The 24,118-nt window shown below is 38.6% G+C and overlaps 1 protein-coding gene across 15 annotated transcripts in view; it reads right to left on the bottom strand.

Moving 5' to 3' along the window:
- STX11 (syntaxin 11) overlaps positions 1 to 24,118 on the bottom strand; it is a 44,885-nt gene that overhangs the window by 4,907 nt on the left and 15,860 nt on the right. For 8 of the 15 annotated variants that reach the window (XM_077895795.1, XM_077895812.1, XM_077895787.1 and 5 more), the window contains exon 2: positions 21,054 to 21,162. The exons of 5 other annotated variants lie outside the window; for them this stretch is intronic. The gene's annotated coding sequence lies outside the window, so the exon portion shown is untranslated. Of the gene's footprint in view, positions 1 to 370; positions 569 to 21,004; positions 21,163 to 24,118 lie in introns of those variants that run through there. 2 more of the 15 variants (XM_077895837.1, XM_077895866.1) reach the window with 2 other exon arrangements.

Genomic DNA, 24,118 nt, shown 5'->3' with positions numbered 1-24,118 from the left:
AATGCCATTTCTGCTCTGGTGACAAGAATCAATACCAGAACCTCTCAATGATAAGGAAGTGACTCTCCTAGAGGCAAGACAGAGCGGCAGAAAAAAAGATCCAGGCTGGACGACAACTATGCCATCCCCCAGCCTGAATTTCCTGATGCCCAAAAATGTTGTCACTTTGAACAAAATCTAAAGGCAAACCACAAATTGGGGGAAACTGCAACATAGGCAGGCAATGGGTTAACAGACTTAATTAATATACCAAAACCTCCTGCCAAAACAAAACTAAACAAAACCACTTGCCCAAAGACAATGAAAAGCCAATTCATATGTGAAGAAAGCTAAATGCTAGAGGAGTAGCTGATACATATCAGGTACTTACTGTAATACCAACTGCTTTCTAGGCACTTGTCATGTGATATCCTCTTTAATCTTCATACAGACTCCATGAAGTAAGTATTGTCATTATCAGAGCTGGTACGTGAGCAGAGGGAGATTAAAGAATTTACCCATGGTTGTCAGGAAGTGAACACTTGGGCCCCAGAGCAGCCCTACTTAGCCACTACACTAAACTTCTTCAATAAATATATAAAAGAGAGTCATGAAGGATTTCACTATTAAACAAGGAAATGCAAATTTAACCACTGCAATTTTTCCTCCTACCAAATTGCCAGGATTTAAAAAATAACAATACTGTTTAAAATTGGTGAGGATTCTGAGAACTCTGAAAAAATGCTGGTAGGACAGCAAATTGATAGAATCTTCCTGGAGGGGAGGTGAGCAACATGTATTTTTAAAATGTGTATTTGTTTTGCCCCATGTACATTTATTCTAAAATATATATGCAAATGTGTGTGAAGCCCATTGCTGTAAATAGTTCCATAGTCATGCTGTTTTTACAGAAATTCAGAAATGCTTTAAATGTAAAAAAATGAGGTACTGGCTGCTAAATCATCACAGTTTAGAAGGCTACCGAATGGTAGGAAAGTATAAATACCATCTTAGGTAGAAAAGCTAGGTAAGGAAAAGAGAACATGTAGCGGTACTACACATACATGCTGAAACAAAGACTTGAATAATATACATCAAAATGTTAATAGTTGTTTTCTTTGAATTGTGGAATTATAAATGGTTTTAATTACTTCCTTGTGCTTTTATGTATTTTCCAAAATTTTTATGATGCCCATGTAGATTTTATAATTAAATAAAATCTCACAAAGCTATAAATGTTATTCGCTTAAAGGACTAAACCCTTAACATCCTTCTTTAAGACATGCAACTGATTGCAATGCATATGTCTTAATGCCTTATGTGACGTGGACAAAATACATTAGTTAGCTGGTATGGAGTTGAGCTGTATCTATCTGGTTAGGTTAGTATCCAATATATTCTACTACACATCAGGTAAATAGTACAGAGAATGTATACATTTTGAGAACAAGGTAAGAACAGGTGTTATCCTTGCTTCTTGACCAAGACTTAGGAGGCACTACAAGGTAACAGGTGGTTAAGGTAAAGCACCACACACCACAACATTAGGAACCCATTTGTTGGTCTCTCACTAGTCCTAGACAGGTCCCATGCTCTGGGTTGCACTCCTAAAGCCATGAAAAAGCCATGGGGGAATCATCTCATTTATAATATCAGGAGAAAAACACACTTCAATCACACAGAAGATGGCCTTGGAAGATGTTCAGAAATAGTTATTCCTTCTCAAGACCTGAAAACCATAAAGGCATGGATCCTAAATCAAGTGCAGGCCTAAGCTCATTTGAAGGCTCAAGTCCATAATCAGGTAAGGGGAGTGAAAGGAACAGTGTAGGGAAGTGAAGATTCTCTATGGAGGTATAAACAAGAAGGTGGCCTTTACCTTGCCTTCCTACCAACCTTGCCTGACCCAGCCCAACCCAGATTAGTAGGTCCACTGACCCAGAGGTCTCCTGGTTGCCAGGGAGCATTCAGAAAACTACAACAGAAAGCCAGTCAAACAGGAAACCATCAAAATCTAGAGGAGAACCCAGGCAGTAAACTCTCTGACATGGGCCACAGCAACTTCTTACTACATATGTCTCCCAGGGCAAGGGAAACAAAAGCAAAAATAAACTACAGGGACTTGATCAAAATAAAAAGCTTCTGCACCGAGAAGGAAGCAATCAACAAAACTAAAAGGCAACCTATCGAATGGGAGAAGGTATTTGCAAATGACATATCTGATAAAGGGTTAGTATCCAAAATATATAAAGAATCATTTTTTAGGATTTTATTTATTTATGTGTGTGAGACAGAGAGAGGGCATGCAGGGGAGAGGAGCACAGGGAGAGGGAGAAGCAGAGTCCCCACTGAGCAGGAAGCTTGACACAGGGCTCAATGCAGGACTCAATCCCAGGACCCTGAGATCGTGACTTGATCCGAAATCAAGAGTCAGACACTCAACACAATGAGCCACCAGGCACCCCCAGGAAACAGACACTTAACTATAGAGAACAAACAGAGAGTTGTTGGTGGGTGGCAGGGTGGGTTAAGAGGGTCATGGGTATTAAGGAGGGCACTTGTGATGAGCACTGGGTGTTATATGTAAGTGATGACTCACTAAATTCTACATCTGAAACTAATTACACTTTATGTTAACTGACTGGAATTTAAATTAAAATTTGGGGAAAAACTTTAAAAATAAAATATAAATATAAAAAATAGAGGAAAAAAAGTCAACCAAGAAGCTGCTTATTTCTAAGAATCTCGCCTCAAAAGGTTAAAATGTATTCCTTGCTGTAGTTATACCAAAATACAGAAGTAGGCACCAAAAGAACATCAAATTAACCTATACCTCCAGTAGCTTGATTTTATACTGTGAAATACTAAGGAAGGAAACTACAATAAATGAGAAGGAAAAATTAAACAATTCTATTGACCATCCTGTCTCAGTATGGTAAAGAATAATCTAATACATTTTAGTAAATTATATTCATAAAGTTGCTAAAGTAAATCCTGCTTTGAGTTACATAAGATGAAAAATTCAAACTAAATTTTATGACCAACTACCAGAAATCTTGTGGCTTTTAATTTTTTTTTCAGGCATGCATATCATCTGTCCTGAGAACAAGGTCCCACAAGGAAGAAAGGGAAAATTGCATAAACCTTCTTTCATTGAGCAATTAGTTTATGTACAAAGAAAAATAGGAACAGAGAACTGATGGTAGCTCAGAGGTTCCCAGACTTTAGGAGGCAATAGAATCTTCTGGAGAGCTGCAAACACTAAAGATGCTTGGGTCCCTAGAGTTTTTGACTCAGTACTTCTAGGATGATCTTCAGGTGATTCCACTGTACACTCAAACTTGTGACCCATGCTATAGATAACTATCATGACAGCTTCTTATTTATAAACATAATGCAATTCTGGACAACTTATAAAAGTCCTCAGGTTGGGGGGCAGTCTTCATGAGCAAACTTGATAGGAAAAGATTCAGAAAGACAGGATAAGAAAGATTCAGAAGTCAGGTTTGCACATACTCAGAAGGTCAATGAGTGGGGGTCTGAATACATAAATAACCCATATGCCCGGTGCTACAAAGAACAACCACGAAAGCTCTTCTGTGCTTCTAAGGGAACTAGCTGTAAACAGAACACATGGTCATATCTCTGATTGTAAAAGAGAAACTTCATGCTTGCTTACTCTAAGAGAAACAAGAACAAAAATGCTCATACATTGTTATAGGCTAAATTGTATCACCCACCCAAATTCATATATTGAAGCTCTAACCACAACACCTAAGAATGCAAGACCTTATTTGGAGATAAGGTCTTTAAAGAGAGAATTTAAAAGGAGGTCTTTATATAATCTATGTATTATTATACACTAAGCAATACATACATTTTTAGAAAGATTTTATTTATTTTATTCATGAGAGACACACAGAGAGAGGCAGAGACATAGGCAGAGGGAGAAGCAGGCTCCCTGTGGGGCCCAATGTGGGACTCAATCCCAGGACCCCGGGATCACAACCTGAGCCAAAGGCAGCCGCTCAACCACTGAGCCACCCAGGGGTCCCTAAGCAATACATACATTAAGCAAATTTTACCTACTCCCAGAAAACAAAAACTTCCTTTGTTTCACAGCAATATGTTAAAGTATTTTTACAAGTAGTGAGAAGCTTCAGATGTGGGGATACACAATTCAATGCAGGGAAATGTGTCAACCATGTGAGGTTTATTACAAAGATCAACTTGTAGATTACAGGAGGTGAACAAATCCAAAAGCACGGAAGGACCTCCCTTTCTGTATTTATGACAAAGAAATGTTTTAGAAACTTTATTCCTGGGCAGCCTGGGTGGCTCAGTGGTTTAGCGCTGCCTTCAGCCCACGGCATGATCCTGGAGACCTGGGATCAAATCCCATGTCGGGCTCCCTGCATGGAGCCTGCTTCTCCCTCTGCCTGTGTTTCTGCCTCTCTCTTTCTCTGTCTCTCATGAATAAATAAATAAATAAAATCTTAAAAAAAAAAAAGAAAGAAACTTTATTCTTCTTTACTTGAGTTCAGAAAGTTTAGGATTCTTGCTTCAATGGGAACTAAAAAAACACATTTAGAGAGAGACACACACACACACACATATAGGCTTTGTATAAAGTCATCAGCCATTAATGAAACTAAAAAGATCCAGCCCCATAATAGATGCTCCAAATGAGGACTTTTGACTCCCTTACTTCAATAATGAAGTGTCCATATTCTCATTTTCTGATTGTATAATCTGTATCTCCTATGTCCTGATTCTACGGCAATACTTTAAGTCTTGTAAACATAAAATGATGATTACAAATCAGAATGTGTCTTTATGTCTAGGCCCACCACTGGTCCATATGGAACCTTAAGAGCCATTGTGTAGGGTCCATATGACATTCTTGTGAATGCTAGAAGGGTGCCCCTTTCTCTGAGTGATGCGGCCCTGCATCAGGGCACAGCATCTCCATCTGGAGAACTGGGTATGGGATGGGCTTCCAGTCGCTCTCATCTTCGTGGCGAGTGAACCCTTGTACTGGGCACAGTCTGCACAGCCCTGTGTGGTCACCCTGAGTACTCCCTTCTTGACTCTCCTGCCAGGAGAGTCTCATAGGGGCCAGGAAGTCCCATAGGTCCCATGTCATGGTAAGTTAGCAGTTAGTTACCTTCCAGGACACAGCATAGGAACACAACAAGTGTACTTTCACAAACGGGTTGATTCAGATCCACAAATAATAATTTCAGTCAAATGAGTAAAACCTGGCATTCTGCCCTGTTTCTTGATTTAAAAAATGACACATCGAAGAGGTAAAAATCCTTCTCTGAGCTTCTGAAAATTATAGGCTAAAATAGAAAGAGTTCCTAAAAAGATTTATCTTCTTACTGTTCTAAAGTTAATTTTAAAAAAAGTTGTATCGAATCCAAAGTGCACTGGCAAGAACACATTTAATTGTTTAATTTCTTGCGGTTCACTCAAGGCACAATCTGAAAGTCTGAGGAGTGTTAGTAGAGATGAATTATAATTATACAAGTCTGAGGCTAGAAATATTTCTTTTCCCCCTCTTCGCTAAAGCAAAACCAGAAGTTTTTCCAAAGCATTTTTCGGGGAATCTAATCTAAAAGAGCAGATAGCCTCCACTTTTTAGTCACTCTATTCATTTGATGCTTCCTGAAACTTTCACTTTTCAGTTCCCTCAATCAGATTTTTCAGCCAGTGTTTGAAGAGAAGGCAATCCCGTATGCATGGCCAGTAAACAGCCAGTGGGCAGTAGGAAGTAAGAACTTGACTTGCAGCAATATGCTTTCAGATGCATCCTGCAGATATGCACTGTAAATCAAAGTAGCTACTCCTCTACTCATCAGCCTATACATTCTGCTCTAGAGCTTACATTGATCAGCTATATCAGTACTTGTAGAGCATCCAACACAGTGCTAAGAATGTGCAGTCCCTATGAGGCCCTATTGTCATCCCTGTTTTACAGGAGAGGAAATTTGAAGCCTAATGAATTAAGCAACTTACCTAATGTCACACACTTAATAAATGTGGAGCTGAGGCCTGAATCCAGAAAAACTGACTTGAGCCCATCTGTAAACCATAAAGCTACATTAGATTCTTTTTCCAGTGATTCCCTGATAAAGGCTTTGAAATCTTTACTCTTCCTGTGACATACTCCATTATTATATTTATGTAATATATATTATATACCATTATAAAATGGAATATTACTCAGCCATCAAGAATAATTAAATCTTGCCATTTGCAACAATGTGGATGGACCTAGAGTGTATTATGTGCTAAGCAAAATAAGTCAATCAGAGAACGACAAATACCATATGATTTCACTCAGATGTGGAATTTAAGAAATAAAACAGATGAAGATGGCGGGGGGAGGAAAACAAAGCATAAGAGACTCTTAAAGATAGAGAACAAACTGAGGGATGATGGAGGGAGGTGTGTGGGGGATAGGCTAGATGGGTGATGGATATTAAGGAAGGTACATGTTCTGATGAGCACTGGGTATTGCATGTTAGCAATGAATTGCTAAATTCTACTCCTGAAACCATTATTGCACTGTAGCTACTAACTAGAATTTAAACCAAAATTTGAAGAAAAAAAAAGGGGGCGGGGAGAAATCTTTAATCTTCTAGCAAACCATTCCCTGTCTTAGTGCATTTGAGGTGCTATAACATACCACAAACAGGGTGGCTTATAAACAACAGAAATTTATTTCTCATAACTCTGGAGGCTGGAAATCTGAGATCAGGGTGCCAGCATGGTTAGGTTCTGCATCTGATAGTGGCCAGCTTCCTGGTTCATAAATGGCTGTCTCCTCTCTGTGTGCTCATAATGCAGTAAGAACAAGCAAGTTCTCCGGGGCATCTTTCATAAGGGTACTACCCCCATTCATGAGCACCCCACCCTCATGACTTAACTGCCTTCCAAAGACCTGTTGGGGGTTAGGATTTCAACATGTGAATTTTGAAGGACCCAAGCATTCAGACCATACTGTTCCCCAATCAAGGTTTTATATGTGCAACAATTATTAGCATCTAAAAACCTAGATCTGAATGAACTCATGGAAACTTTTGCAACATCAGAACCATTACCTTCTTTCTCATAAACTTCCTCACATCAGAATTTCCCCAACATTGCAAAGCTTTCATTATTAGAGCCTCTGTTACCCTATCAGACAAGAGTAACTCATCGCAATTTGCCAAAAGTCCACAGAATTAACAGTCATAGATAATTCTCTTATAACAAAGATTTACTGTAGTTAAGACTGACTCAACTGTTGAAATAACCTAGCACTGATCTTGGGAATAGAAATTTTACAGCCAGGAGCATGGAAGTGATAACAGAAGAAAGGCTAATGAATGAGGTTGGTAAGGGAAAGAGTAAAGGTAATAGAATTCCAGGGTCAAGGTTTGAATTGTCTATACAAGTTTTTCCACTCTTATCTGTATGAGGATTTACAAACAAGAACCAGTTACTGTATTCCACATCTGATTTGGCTTTGGCCCTGGAATGTGAAGCAAAATACAGAAGGAATCCAATGTAGAAAGAAAACATTGTGGGGAATAAATGTTTAGTCCAATATGTCTTTGATTAAACTTTCATATTTTATAAATATTCCACAGGGTATTTTGTTTAAAAAAAGGAAATCAGTAGAGTTTTCAAGAATCATTAATGGCCTTTTCTTTCCCAACTCATAATAGCAGCTGAGGACCATCCCACAGAATTTTTAGATTTTTTTTCCTCTTCCTCTTTCGCTGAGACAAAGTCTTGTGAGTCACTGATTCTCATCCTGTTGGCTGCTTACTCCTCTTCAGTTCTTCAAGGAAACAAATTATTATTTCTAGCTGATAATTTGTACATGATTGCAGAAAAATCTGTTACCCAACGTCATCAATGCAGGTTTTTCCCTGTAAATGACCTTTACTTAAGTGAGTCTTCTCCCTTCAAATATGAGAGGATGAGAGGTGTTCATTCATTTTTGTTGGAAATCCTCTTCTAAAATGCACTTACTCAGCCATTAGAAACGACAAATACCCACCATTTGCTTCAACGTGGATGGAACTGAAGGGTATTATGCTGAGTGAAGTAAGTCAGTCGGAGAAGGACAAACATTATATGTTCTCATTCATTTGGGGAATATAAATAATAGTGAAAGGGAATATAAGGGAAGGGAGAAGAAATGTGTGGGAAATATCAGAAAGGGAGACAGAACGTAAAGACTGCTAACTCTGGGAAACGAACTAGGGGTGGTAGAAGGGGAGAAGGGTGGGGAGTGGGAGTGAATGGGTGACGGGCACTGGGGGTTATTCTGTATGTTAGTAAATTGAACACCAATAAAAAAATAAATTAAAAAAAATAATAAAATAAAATAAAAAATAAAATGCACTGATGTACTTTTCTTCTTCAAAGAGGGGACTTTGGATACAATTTATTGGTGACTCAGTTTGTCATTATTAACATCACTGAACCATGTGGTACACTTGCATTTGTTTTCAAATGTTTCTCTTGCCTCAGGGTTAAAATGTCAAACCTTACCTTATAACTAAGGTTATATACTGCTACTGCTACGGATATTCCTCTCATTCCCTTTACATTGGTAACAGAAATTAGGTAAGAAATTACATGGGGATCCCTGGGTGGCTCAGCAGTTTAGCGCCTGCCTTTGGCCCAGGGCGTGATCTTGGGGTCCCAGGATCGAGTGCCGCATTGGGCTCCCGGCGGGGAGCCTGTTTCTCCCTCTGCCTGTGTCTCTGCCTCTCTCTCTCTCGCTCTATCATGAATAAATAAATAAAATCTTAAAAAAAGAAATTATATAAAAGCCAAACATTTAATACTGGAAAGCTACATGTAGGTCAGCAACCCTCTGGAATCAAACCTATGAAGTAAAGCAAGGAAGGAAAAACAAATGTCAGTGACAAACTGAGTGTCCAATACCAGCCAGTCCCTGTGCCAGACAACTGACAGACAATCCGTCAACAATCTCACAATAACTATGTGAGGAGGGTAACAAAATTTTCAATTAACTAATAACTGGATCCTGGAAAAGTTAAGTTCCTTATCCAAGCCATCTCATTAGCAAGTGAGAAGGCTGGGATGTAGCCTACATCTGTCCAGATCCTATGTTCATGTTCTGTCCACTCAATCCGACGTTGAAGCTGTGAGGAGAGTTCAGGGTATATGATGTAAGTGTTGTTAAGAACAAATATTTGTCACCACTCTGACATTTCCCTCCCTATAGACATCTCTCTCCACTTCCTCCTGCCAAAGGACATAGAGTTGCTTATCTGACTGGTGAATCTGGAAAGAGAAATTACTTGTGGCAGCCCAGCCTCTTTTTCCCTCTTCTTTTTGAAAGTTGGTTTGCCACCAAGAACCCGTGTTCTCCTCTGCTCTGCTCCTGGGTGCAAGTGGAGATGTCTGCTGCTGGAGAGGGCAAGTCCATCTAATTCTAGGTTCAGAGACATAAAGCACAGTCCCCCTTCAATGAAGCCACTTCCTCCAACCTTGTCTTTATTGGTAACAAAGGTAACAAACACTTTGGCCTCTGACTGCTTTTTCCTATTTCAATTGGTATGGAAATCAGATGAGTAAAGGGGAAGCTATTTATTGTGTTCCCTTTTCAATCAACCCAATAATTATGTCAAGTAAAATCAGAGAAGCAGAAAAAGACTTGAGTGATTCTCTTGTACCTATATGCCTTAATTTTAAAGATGAAGAAAGAGAAGCTCATTGTATTTAAGTAACCTACAAATAATGGTGAAGAGATGGCTATTAATAAGGGGGAAACTCTTATGAAAGATGTTTCCATTTATAGCAAAAAGATTCTAAAATAAGCCTGGCATATATTGGAACTTCAATAAAGGAACCTCAATAAATAATTGCTATTAATTTTACTATTTTAGTACCACATAGTCTCTGAACTATGAAAGCATCAAATTGTTAATTTCCATGATGTGATGACCATCAATTCACATCCTGTTTTCTTGACCTGACCTCCCAAGTGCCCTCACTCTTTCTCTCCAAATTTGTACATACTCTTTTGGGGAAAGTTGAAACAAAAATTCACTACACATTCTTTTCAGTTTTTTCAATCAAGAGGTATATATGACTATTCCTGAACTTCTTGAATTTGACTGTGGTCAATGGACTTGCTTTGGTCAATGGGACATCAGCAAATATGATGATGCAAGCAAGTCTCATAAGGCACTGTGCAAGAGGGCTCGCCACAGGGAGCTGCAGTACAACACAGCAAAAACTAACTGGTACAGAAATTAGTGACTACAAGTAGCACGCTGCCATAACAAAAACCTAAAACATTCATCAATGGCTTTGGGACCAGACAGCAGGTGAAAGCAGGGAGGTAGCTATTAGCAAAAATTGGGAACATGGCATTCAAAATGTTAGTGGAGGTAGGGAAGGTGATGAGAAAACCATGCAGCAGTTGGGGGAAAGGCAACACGTATTATGTAGCAGCAAGGCAGTATTTGTAGCAGCACAGAAAATTGAAAATGCACACAGTGAATGCTGGCTCCAGCTGCAAAGGTCTCCAGGCAGAAGGCTTGAAAGTGTTTGTTGAGTGCCTCTAGCTGCATATAAGGTTCTGCAAGAGACAGATGTGCTAAAACATGATCTAATTTATAAGCATTTTATAGAGCCAGTATTCACAAGATTGGAAAATAAAACCGTTTGCCTTCAGTCTCTTCAGTTGAAAGGAAATATTTTTTTATAAATTTATTTTTTATTGGTGTTCAATTTGCCAACATATAGAATAATACCCAGTGCTCATCTCATCAAGTGCCCCTCTCAGTGCCCGTCACCCAGTCACTCCCACCCCCCACCCACCTCCCTTTCTACCACCCCTAGTTCATTTCCCAGAGTTAGAAGTCTCTCATGTTGTCTCCCTTTCTGATATTTCCCACTCATTTTTTCTCCTTTCCCCTTTATTCCCTTTCATTATTTTTTATACTCCCCAAATGAATGAGACCATATAATGTTTGTCCTTCTCCGATTGACTTATTTCACTCAGCATAATGAAAGGAAAGATTTTTATAGGAAAAAGTGGCCTCAGAGTAAAGACCTTTGTGAAATTAATGTGATGCCTCATCGACCTTCTCAGCTGGATAAAAGGGGCTCTGAGATGCCTGAAGGGGCTCTCTCACAGCAGCGTGACACTCCGCCCAAAGTAGAGAGAGAGAGAGAGAGAAATCTGTCTTGGAAAAAAGAAATGTGGATGTGAGTTTTAGGGGCAGGGACTCTATGGGATTCTTAAGAATCCACAAGGTTTTAAAGAAAGTTTTCCTGATGAGGACAAAATCAAGACAGAAATTATTCAGAGGAAGAGAGGCCTCTGTGTGCCTGCTTTTCTAGGAGCAGGAAGTGGGCTAAAGAAGCTATTTAGAAGCAGAAATAAGGGATCCCTGGGTGGCGCAGCGGTTTGGCGCCTGCCTTTGGCCCAGGGCGCGATCCTGGAGACCTGGGATCGAATCCCACGTCGGGCTCTCGGTGCATGGAGCCTGCTTCTCCCTCTGCCTGTGTCTCTGCCTCTCTCTCTCTCTCTCTGTGTGACTATCATAAATAAATTAAAAAATTAAAAAAAAAATAGCAGAAATAAGCCACTTCATACAGGAAAAGAGGAACGTTTCAGAAGATGGAGCCAAGAGCATTGGAGAAATAGGTACCAGTGAACTAGTCCTGAGATGCATAACTGAGCCCTAACCAATCACCCCCTGGCCCAGGAGTGGAGTACCTAGCAACATGGACCTAGATAGAACTGCCATGGAACTGTGATGGTTATTTGTACCCTGTTAATGTGTTTTAGTTTTTGTTTTAATGGATTATGTCTTTTGGTTATACTTTCCCTATATTTTGTCATTATTTGTTGGGTGTGTATGGGGAGGTAACTAATTTTTTTTTTTTTTTTTACTTTATTGTCTCAGGATCAAGAGTATCCACATTCAAAGAGGTGTATCTGAGAAGTCCCAGAAGTGTCCAGATGTGATGTAGATCATGGATAAGCCTCTGGACTTAGAAGCTGATGCCATAATGAGACTTCTGGGAATCCTAGGATGGGGGGGAAGCATAGGAGAAATGTGAATACACTTTGCCAGAGGCAGACTATACTCAACTGCACAAAAAGGTCCACAAATTCTAGCTGTACCTCTAAGCAGGAAGTTGTGTCAACTTCTCCATCCTTTGAATCTGGGCTTGGCTGTAAGACTTGCTTTGACCAAGAAAACAATAGAAATCATGATGCAAACAGAGGCTTGAAAAACACAGCATACTGGGGCTTGCCCTCTCTTACTGCTGGGAATACTGAAACCACTACATGGAAGCTTAGGCTAGCATCCTGGAGGATGAGAACCCCAGGGAGACAAAGGCAGCTCCCAGGTCACCCACCACTAACCTGTGTGACTGAATTCAGGTGAGCCAAGCAGAAGAAATACCCAGTACTTACTTTCTGCCACATACTGTGGTAGAAGCTTTATATGAATGACCTCATTGAATCCTCCTGTGACAAATAACAGTATGATTTGTTATACTGACAAAGCTAATTGACATGCCCCACTTTAGATTTCTCTGTACTTCCTTCTTTAAAGAGGACCTAAGAGAATTACATGAATCATGGATAAACCACAATTTAAAAAAAAATAAATGCTCAGGCATTTAACATGAAAGTTTTTCGTTTGTATTTTAAAAACACAAACATAAGCAGCATGTACCAAATGATTCTCCTGATGCTCTATGTCACCTACTTGATGATCATGGTTCATTTACATACTTGAATTTTAATAGATTGTACATTTATAATATTCATTATATATAATAATGTTCATACTGCATGCAAACATTAATATAAAACGTAAACAAAAAAGAAGTATGTATTTCTTAACATGTTTGAGGACAGCCTTCCTTTCATTTGAAGATTGTGGTCATAATCAGAGTAAAGAGAAAGAAAAAAAAAAACGATGCTAAAAAAAGATGATCTCAGACACAAGCAGCCTCCACAAGAAAGGCCAGAAACTGTTTAGTAATGCAGTGTGCTAAGTAAGAGTTCTTGAGCAGCGGGGGCAGGACAGCACAAAGACACAGCACTTTTAACCTTGGCTTAATTTCAGTCTGGTAAGAGGTTCTGAGAACTTGAAGAGCAAGTTTTGAAATGGAGGTAGATGGTTTCAAGTGTGCCACAAGTCTGTTGTTCAGATTGCCAAAATTAAGAACACTGGGCAGACAAAATGCAACTTTCAAACATGACTCCACTGCCATATGCCACACCTTCCTCTGCCATCCAGGATGACCACAGAAGTTTCTTGCTATTGTACTAAAAAAAAAAAAAAAAAATAGTGGGACATGAACTAGGTTTATAAGAAACATCAGAAATTGATTATGGTCCTATTAATCTCTCCGAGTGTTAAAGGCAATCAGGATACTTCTTTTCAGAGTTGTAGAGTCTGCTTAGAATTCGGCATATGCTCAGGGAACTATAACAGAGTGGCTATAAGCACTGAGCCAGCTCTGCAACCACTGGGTCTATCCTGACTGCCTCCCTGCTTGCAGAGTTCCCAGCAGTAAGAGAGGGCAGTGCCTAATAGATGGGTGCTTTTCAAAGCTCTGTTTATATCACATTTCTTCTCTCTACTTTATCTTCCCCAAGTATAAATACCTTCTGCATGGGATGGTAGAGAAAATAAAATGGGATAATTCACATAAAGATCTTTGAAGAGTGCCTGGTGGAGTAAGCTCTCTGTATATACTATTGTCTCTTCTGTAATTTTTAATTCACTCAAACCAATGGATATTCAGCAACTAATATTATAAATAATGCATTTGCTAACATACTACTAACAGTTTATTGCCCATCTCACCTACAGTCGTAAGAGAACACTAATATTGGGGGTTTTAAATAATTTTTGTTTCAATTATTTTATTGTGAAATCTCTTCTTGAGTGAAAATGCAAAACATGCTCTTTTTTAAAGAAAAAGGAGGAGGAAGAGAAATCACATGATACAGAATTTTTTTACATGGAAAGAAAAAATTTCACATCACCTACTACTACTATATATAATATATATAACCATATAAAATAACCAATCCAGACTCTTTTTTTTATCTTATAAGGTCATGAACACTTAAGAGACAGCATTGAATTGATCCTGACACTGACATATGAAATGGTTCGACAGTAAACCACAGGAGTTCTCTGGAGTTTCTTCCTGCCAGAGGCATCCCTCAGCGATGCAGGTCCCTAGGGCTGGTGTCACTGCACTTTCTACCATCCACATTTTGGTGCAGGTGAAATCAGGAACAGTGAAAACAACTTGGAAATGGAAAGGGAGTTCTAAAAGGGAAGAGAATCCTTCTGTTTTGTTTTCATGTTTAAGAATCTCAAAATGGTGGGGCACCTTGGTGGGTCAGTGGTTGAGCATCTGCCTTTGGCTCAGGTTCTGATCCTGGGGTCCTGGGATGGAGTCCCACCTCAGGCTCCCTGCATGGAGCCTGCTTCTCCCTCTGCCTGTGTCTCTGCCTCTCTTTGTCTCTCATGAATTAATAAATAAAATCTTTAAAAAAAAGAATCTCAAAATGGTGACCCTAATTCCACACACCCCAGAGATGGTAGAAATGCTAAGTCAGTCTGAGGACCAGTATCTTCAAGATTGAGTGTTTATGAAGTCAGTGACCAGGTGTTCTTTGGGGAGCCGATTAACAATTTTAATTCCATAAACATCCACTGAACATCTCCCTCATACTTGTCTTGGGAAGGTAAGCCCGCCCTATTCCCCACCACATTAGTAAAGTTCTGTTGGTAGTAGTGGTGGGCTTTGTTTTGCTTTCCAGTAGGATACAGGAGCATGAAGATGTTTTGCTCCTCAGCTAACTGATATGAGTCCTGAAAGCAAATGTGGTATAGGAGAGAGGGTGCTCAGCTAGCCATCAGAGGTCTTAGCCCCACTTCCATCTTCAGCTATATAAAATCGAGCAAAACATCTCATGACTCTGAGTGGCAGGTTCCTCACCTGTAAAATGGTAGTAACACTACTTTTCTCACAATGATCTTTTTAGGGTGGGGGTGTGGGTGGGGATGAAGGAAACCATTAAATGCAAATAATGCATGTAAAAGCACTCTATATATTTTAAAGTATTTTACAAACATAGTATTAGGAATTATTATTTTATACCTTTGCTACCTATAATCACTTTACTTCATGAGGTAGTTTATTCAAAATACTACAAGTACTACCCCTTAAGAAACACGTATAGACCATGTGATCTAAAATGACCCTATAAAATACAAATCAAAACCACAATGAGAAACCATCTCACACCAGTGAGAATGGGGAAAATTAACAAAGCAGGAAACCACAAATGTTGGAAAGGATGTGGAAAAAGGGGAACCCTCCTGCACTGTTGGTGGGAATGTGAACTGGTGCAGCCACTCTGGAAAACTGTGTGGAGGTTCCTCAAAGAGTTAAAAATAGATCTGCCCTACAACCCAGCAATTGCACTGCTGGGGATTTACCCCAAAGATACAGATGCAATGAAACGCGGGGACGCCTGCACCCCGATGTTTATAGCAGCAATGTCCACAATAGCCAAACTGTGGAAGGAGCCTCGGTGTCCATCGAAAGATGAATGGATAAAGAAGATGTGGTCTATGTATACAATGGAATATTCCTCATCCATTAGAAACGACAAATACCCACCATTTGCTTCAATGTGGATGGAACTGGAGGGTATTATGCTGAGTGAAATAAGTCAACCGGAGAAGGACAAACATTATATGGTCTCATTCATTTGGGGAATATAAAAAATAGTGAAAGGGAATAAAGGGGGAAGGAGAAAAAATGAGTGAGAAATATCAGAAAGGGAGACAGAACATGAGAGACTCCTAACTCTGGGAAACGAACTAGGGGTGATGGAAGGGGAGGTGGGTGGGGGGTGGGGGTGACTGGGTGACGGGCACTGAGGTGGGCACTTGACAGGATGAGCACTGGGTGTTATATGTTGGTAAACTGAACACCAATAAAAAATAATTTATAAAAATAAAAAAATAAAATAAATTATGTAATGAAAAAAAATAAAATGACTCTATAAAACCACAGAACTATTCTAGTAGCAATTTCTATATTATTAAATTACTCAGGGGACAGAATATTAATGCCCTATATTCACTCAGAACCCCAGGAATGTGGATGTTTTTCATTTACTATATGAAGGAGGGCCAAGGGAATAAACTCATTTATAATGAAAACTTTTATTTCAAAGTGAATATCTCACATTATGCCTGTCAAAGAAGAAAACCAGCTCCTTGCAAAGCAAAACTAACAAACTAAAAAGCGGAGCTGACCAAATTTCTTACACGTTTACCCGAATATAAACATTCCATGCAGTAGTCATGCTGTTTAGTGCTATATAGAATCAACACCTTTAGATATTGAAAAGTAATCCTACAGACCTTTTAATATTAATAGAATTTACATATTCCCTTATTGGGGAGCTTCTATTTTGGTAACATTCATAATTGGAATCAATAAATAAATTCCTATCTATTCAAGATTGTAGAAAATTCTCTAAAGAATAGTTTTATCTATTCCCCCATGCACAGACTGTCAATATCCCCGTAGATTCATTCCAACTGTAAAATGCATAAATTTAAATACCATAACTTTCTGTTGAGCATTTATTAGATTTTAGCATCATATTAAAATATCTCTTTTATTAGCTAAACTATATATAACAGCATACAAATGATGGCATGTTAGATTTATTTTATTTTCATAAACCAAGTTGGGCACCCTGTTAACTAACCTTTAAGTCACATTCATAAAGTAGGCTATGGGGTTGCTGTTCTTGTGCACATCTTTCAGGACATATGTGTTTGCATGGACTACTATGACAGAGACTTTAATGCATTTATTCAACAAGTACTTAGTGAGTACCTACTGTGTGCCAGGCAATATGAGAGGATGAAGTTAGCTCAATGAGCAAAAGAAATGTGGTCTCAGTTCCTTAAAAGTGTTTTTTTTTTTAATAAGCAACAACAGCACAAAAAACTTATAGGAAGAAAGAAATGAAAATTCAGAAATGTGAAATAGGCTTCTGATATATTTAAAGTACAAAGATAGCTGAAACAAAACTGACTTATGTAACTTCCTGATTTTCAACACACTTAAAGACAGAACTACGAAGATAATGAAGGGAGATACATTTTTGGTTTTCTGTGCAAAGGCAAAAAGTTTCTTAGTTTCAGTAACTGGTGTCAGCTATGATACAAAGACATAATAGCTTAGTATTTAAAAGAGGGAGCAAAGTCTAATAAACCTGCGTTGGACTCCCAGCTCTGAGCAAACTGGAATAATACTACCAACCTCAAGGGGTCCTCACTAAGGTGCCTGATACACAGTGAGTGAATTCTCAACAAATGCAAGACCTATAGTTTTACTCCTGATGGTCAATATACACACTCTCCATGAACATCAACAGAGAATTTGTAGATTATAGTTATTTGCTTTTTACTTAACTGCCCTCAATCTGTCTTGGCCTATAGAAGCTTCGCTACCGCCATTTTATCCTGCCTTCCTTCTAGACATGCCTTCCAATCAGAGATGACTCTCACCCCGCCCCAACCCCATGCAAATCCAAACTTGTCCACTTAAACATCGCAGTCCTATGTTCCAGCCTCTGCTTTTTAAGGCAATAATAGCTATTTTTGATGAATATATCCATTCTTATGTGCTTGTAGCTTAATTTACCACGCTTATTCTAGAAAACACATTTGTATTTTTTTTAAGATTTTATTTATTCATCATAAGAGACAGAGAGAGAGAGGGAGAGAGAGAAAGAGAGAGAGAAAGAGAGAAAGAGAGAGAGAAAGGGGCGCAGAGACACAGGCAGAGGGAGAAGCAGGCTCCATTCAGGGAGCCCAACGTGGGACCTGATCTCGGGTCTCCAGGATCATACCCTGGGCTGAAGACAGGCGCCAAACCACTGAGCCACCCAGGGATCCCCGCACATTTGTATTTTTAAAGATGATCTTTGTATTCTGGATAAAATGGCAAAGTAAATAGTATTTCTGCTCCCTTCCAAGATCCTACTAAAAGAACTTTCACAAAGGCATACACCAACAGGGAGAAAGAGCAGAGAGAAGAGAGCAACAATAAAATTCTGAAAGTTGTAAAGCAAGTGGATGAGGGATAACTAACATAGTAGATATTTTAAAATTTGAATCCTAAGCTAAGAAACAAGCATAAGATAAATACCCAGGAATCCAAATTAGAAGGCCAAGTATCTATGAAAAAGGAGGTGATGGAGTAACAACTGAGTTTGGTTAAAGCCTTTTTAAGAAAAGGAAAGGATCTGTCATCCCTTATCCCATCTTGGCATGAGAGTGCAGGCTAGATTCTGAACCTATACCAAGGGAGAGGTACTTATCTGAAGAAAGGAGGATGAGAAGAATGTTTTTTAATATGAAATGTGGACCTTCAAGCCCTCTTCCTTCACCTACTGTCCAGCAAACCAACCCAGATCCTACAGACAGGACAATAAGAGATCTTTTCCATTAAGTACAAAGGAGAAATAAAGAGGTGAAAAATAATAGAGAAAATGAAGAATTTGGAGGTCCACTACTTTAAATTAAAATTCTGCGTAACAATAATTTCAGAGAGAAGACATCATATAGTGGTGGGGTAGGGGGAAAGCACAGAAACACACCTATGAAGCAACAAGAGTCAAAACGCTTTGGACTTCTAAACGGCAACATCGGAAACAACAAAATAATGAAACAATACCTTTAAATTTTTGAGGAAAATGTATTTTCAGCCCAGGATTCTATACTCAGCCAAACCATCAATCAAATATGAAGTAGAATAAATAATGTTCAGTTATACAAAGCATCAAAAAACATTTCCTATGCCCTTTCTCAGGAAGAGAGTGGAGAATGTGTTCCAACAAAACAAGGAAGTGAAGCAAAAAAGATAGACTATAGAATCCTAACATGAAATCCAGCAGAGGAGAGAGGCAGAGGGCATCCCAGGATGACGGCAATGGGAAATTCTAAGATAAGAGCTGGCACGTGACTGGAAAGCCCATCTGTCTAGATTAGGTGAGATGACAGGAGAGATCTCTTCAGAAAGATGAAACTCAAAATTCCTGATGGGTCAAAATTCCTTGGGAGGAGATGTAGACAATTTGGGGTTGAATAGATTATAACCATAAATAAAACTAAACTATTAACAACAACAAAAAACGCAGACAGTTAACCTCCAGGAAAGCTAAAACAGATTATGTAGTCAGAGGACAGTAATCCTGATATAAACCATGGATCTCTTGTGATTAGCATTTTCCTAATCATAAGCCTATAATTACTAAATACTGATCTAACTCAAATTGGGATTCTGCTGTATTGGAAGGATGGGGAAAGGAACAAGAGGGGTACGTGTCTCTAACAGAGAGGACTAAAATGAGCTAAATTATCTTCAGTAAGGAAAATCAATAGATAATGCCCAAAATGGAAAAATCAAGAAATAGTATGTTATTTCAAGATATAAATATAAAAACCAAAAGAATCAGTAAACATAGTAAACATAAAAGAAAATGTAAACAGAGTTAATACAGTTGACTTGGGGGATGGTGAGATGAAATAGAAAGGGACTGACCTTTTTCCATCAGACTTTCATTTTTCATTAGTTTTATAGAACTTTTTGACTCTTTAATTATGTATGTATGTTTGATAAAATTAAAAACTACAGAAAGAAGACAAGTGTAAGGAAAGCAAGGAAGGAAGGGAGGCAGGGAGAAAGAGAGAAACAAACAGGAAAAAAGAACAAAATGGGCTTTTTGGTAATGCTAACAGGGTAATGTTGTGAATTTTGGCTGGAGGGTAACCAGGAGTTCTCAATCCTGCCTGCTTACTACTTTCTCTCTCTCTCTCACATAACCATCTCTTCACAGATTCCACTTTAGAACGCACACCTAGACACATTTGTAAATGGAATCTGGAATTCTCCCCAAGTTAATTTTTTGACTGAACTAAATCCAAAATTCCCACCAGGATTTAAAAAAATTCTAAAAAAAGAAAATGATCCTTAAATAAAACTCAAATAATAAATGATTAAAGTTTTTTTTTTTTCTAAATTGAAAAGAAAATAGCACTGGTGGATTGAGGAAAGCCCTAGCAGATATTACCACTTGTCATAAGACAGTAATTAAAAGCATAATCTTTTTACAAACATAAAAATTAGATTAATGGATATGAGCACAACACTGAGAAACAGACCAATTATATATAAAATGTTAGTATATGAGGAAGCAACCACCAAAAAGTAATAGAGGGGAAAAAATGTAAACAACTAGGCTGGTAAAACTGAGCAGCAAGAATTTATTCCTCTCTAATCCTTACTGGAGACCCTATAATATGCCTCAGAGACATCAAAGACTTAAAAATGCAAAATTGTTATGTAACAGAAACACTAATGGAAAGAAAAGTTGAATATCAGTAATCTGGGAAAATAACTTTCTATGAGATGTGAGGCTATGGAAGAAATCTCAAAGAAAAAAGATAACCAAATTTGACTAAATAAAATGTGGAATCTCTCTGGAAAAAAAAAAGAATAACAAATATTAAGGATTCAAGCAAAAGACAGAAGAAAATATTCACACAAAATATAACAAACATTGTATAGGTACTCAATATTATATGCAGAGACAACTCCAACTGGCAAGAAAATAACATGACAAATTATCGAGCAAAGTATATAGAAAGGTATTTCACAGGAGACAAAATATTCTTAATAAAAATATGAAATTATTATCTACTGTTTAGCAAATAAATACAAATTAAAAATAATACATTAGTTTAGACTTATTATCTTAATAATCAGAATATAAGACTTATCCATGCTTTAGTTACTAAGACTATATGGAAAGAATACAAACTGAAAGCATATATTGTATACATGAATGGACACAGAAGGTATAATGCAAGCTAAGTGAAATAAGACAGACAAAGACAACCTGGGACAATTCTGGGACACCTGAGTGGCTCAGTTGGTTAAGCAACTACCTTCAGTTCAGGTCAGATCCCAGGGTGCTGGGATCGAGCCCCGCGTCAGACTCCTTGCTCCTTGCTCCTGCTTCTCCCTCGCCCTCTGCTGCTTCCCTTGCTTCTCTCTCTGTCAAATAAATCAATAAAATCTTTTTTAGAAAGTCAGACAAAGACAAATATCATATGATTTCACTTGCACATGGAATCTAAAAAAACAAAACAAATGAAAAAACAAAACAGCAACAGACTCATAAGTGCAGAGAGCAAACTGATGGTGCCAGAGGCATGGGAGGTGATGGGCTGGGAGAAGTAGGTGAAGGAGATGAAGAAGTACAAACTGGTTGTTATAAAATATATAAGTCACAGGAATATAAAGTACAGTCCAGGGAATACAGCCAATAATACTGCAATAATGTTGTACGGCGACAGATGGTAACTATACTTACTGTGGTGAGCATTTTGTAATGTATATAAATATCACATCACTATGTCATACACCTGAAGCTAATACAATATTCTATATACTATGCTTCAATTGAAAGTAAATTTTTAAAAAATCCTCATTCTGTGTTCATGCTGTTATCAGTGGTGGGTATAGGTAACCAGATGTCAACAGGAGAAAGTGTCTCTAGCATTCTGAGTTTCAGCAAGGGTAATTAATAACTCGACAAACTTTCCAATTAAACAACAAAAGTATACTGCCTAACTGGGGCTTTCTTCTTTTCAGATGAGTTGACACTACCAACATTTTGATTCTTTAGGAAACAAGCTCTATCTTCTAAAGAGTTTTCAAAAGGAAAAATATTTCATTTCACCAAGATAGTCTTTTTTATGAAAAAAAAAAAAAGATTTTATTTATTTATTTGAAAGAGAGCATACAAGACTGCGTTGAGGAGGAGCAGAGAGAGCACGGGAGAAGCAGACTCCCCACTGAGCAGGGAGCCTGATGTGGGACTGGATCCTGGGACGCTGGGATCACGACCTGAGCCACAGGCAGACACTTAACCAACTTAGCCATCCAGGCACCCCACCAACATAGCCTTGGAATTTAAAAATCCCAATCCTGGGCAGCCTGGGTGGCTCAGCAGTTTGGTGCCTGCCTTCGGCCTAGGGTATGATCCTGGATCCTGGAGACCCGGGATCGAGTCCCATGTCGGGCTCCCTGCATGGAGCCTGCTTCTCCGTCTGCCTGTGTCTCTGCCTCTCTTTCTCTCTCTGTGGGTCTCTCATGAATAAATAAATAAAATCTTTAAAAAAATAAAAATTCCAATTCTTAACGAAAATCTAAAAGTTGAGCTAATTTACAATTAAAGTATTCAACCGGGTTCAGAGTGGACTAACTCATAACCTGTACTTCAGCAATAAATCAAGTTTGAACTATACAAAATAGAAAGTGGAAGAACAAATGTTGAGAATGATTTCCTAACTATTCATATACTTCCTATATACAGCAAAAGTAAGACAAAACATTAGAACATAAATTGAGTCATACCTGAAATAAGCCAAGGAACATGCCAAAGCAGAGGAAGAAAGATGTAAGAAAACATGGTCAATGGTCATCATAAGACATCACATGTCTGTTCACTTGAAGTCACACTTCAAGCCTGAGTTATATTCTCATTTGCACTATGGTTTTAAATCCTAATCTTTAAATCAGTGTTATTCTAAGATGCTGGATGGTGTAGACATGTGTCTAAGCTGATTCAAGTGAGACCCGGCAGGACATTCTATACCACCATCTACATCTAATAAGTGCTGCTCCATGATGACTTAATGATCCCTTCCTTGCACTCAGCCAAGTGGATGGTATTTTTAGTAATTAACGTTGACATTCACAGGCTAAATATGCATGTTTGCACTTGGCATATCTGCTTTGTGATGTCAGGTTAAATAAGTATGTTCTTTTTTTTTTAATGATTTTTTCCCCATCTTCGAGACACATGATTTTTTTTTAAGATTTTTAAAATTTATTTATTCATCACACACACACACACACACACACACACACACACAGAGGCAGAGACACAGGCAGAGGGAGAAGCAGGCTCCACACAGGGAGCCCGATGTGGGACTCGATCCCAGGACTCCAGGATCACGCTCTGGGCCGAAGGCAGGTGCTAAACCGCTGAGCTACCCAGGGATCCCCAACAAGTATGTTCTTAATAGAGAACCCATTTGGTTACTTTCTCAACCCAAGGATCACCTCTTAACCCAGATATTACATTTTAGGTTATTTATTTAATGTAATAAAGTATAATAGAAGAGCTGCAGGAGATTCAAAGATTTAAAAATCCAGAAATCATAATCCCTGCCCTAGACTAAATTTATAATTTAAGGGGAGAAAAGAAGCAGATACAGAAATACTAAAAGAGCAGGGCAGCCTGGGTGGCTCAACGATTTAGCACCGCCTTCGGCCCAGGGCATGATCCTGGAGACCCGGGATTGAGTCCCACATCTGGCTCCCTGCGTGGAGCCTGCTTCTCCCTCTGCCTGTGTCTCTTCCTCTTTCTCTCTCTGTGTGTGTGTGTCTCTCATGAATAAATAGAGCAAATTAAAAAAAAAAAAAAAAAGAAATACTAAAAGAGCAAGAACTGGCCAGAAAAAAGGAACAAGAACTTAGCATGACCTGCCAAGCCAGGCGGAAGCTACAAACTTCAACAGCATTGCTGCATCTTCTCTCACCAGGGTCAAGAATGTGAAGCAGGAAGATGAGAAGCAAGAACACATGCTGACCTCTGAGGAAATGTGCTTCAAACTTGAACTGAAACAGAGCCCGAAGGCAAATCTGTCAAGTACCCTCCTAGGCCATAATCATCAGATTCTTAAAATTAACTTTTAAAAGTTGTCATACAAGTTCATGATTTTCAGACTTTAAATTTATTTTCTTTTTACCATATATTACATGTTAAAACATTAATCAACTTCAAGCAATGGTACATCGAATGAGTTACCAAGAGAGTTCCTTCTCTGTTCCTTGCTCTGTGTTTTACTCATTAAGTGAAGGAGTCATGTTCTTACCTCTCTTTACCAATGTGTGTGCTCACATACTGGACAGATACACACACACATGCAGGATCGGTCGA

This window comes from Canis aureus, chromosome 1 (assembly GCF_053574225.1).
Source record: "Canis aureus isolate CA01 chromosome 1, VMU_Caureus_v.1.0, whole genome shotgun sequence".
In the NCBI taxonomy this organism is placed as follows: domain Eukaryota; kingdom Metazoa; phylum Chordata; class Mammalia; order Carnivora; family Canidae; genus Canis; species Canis aureus.
This window is presented reverse-complemented; position numbering and strand designations above follow the sequence as displayed.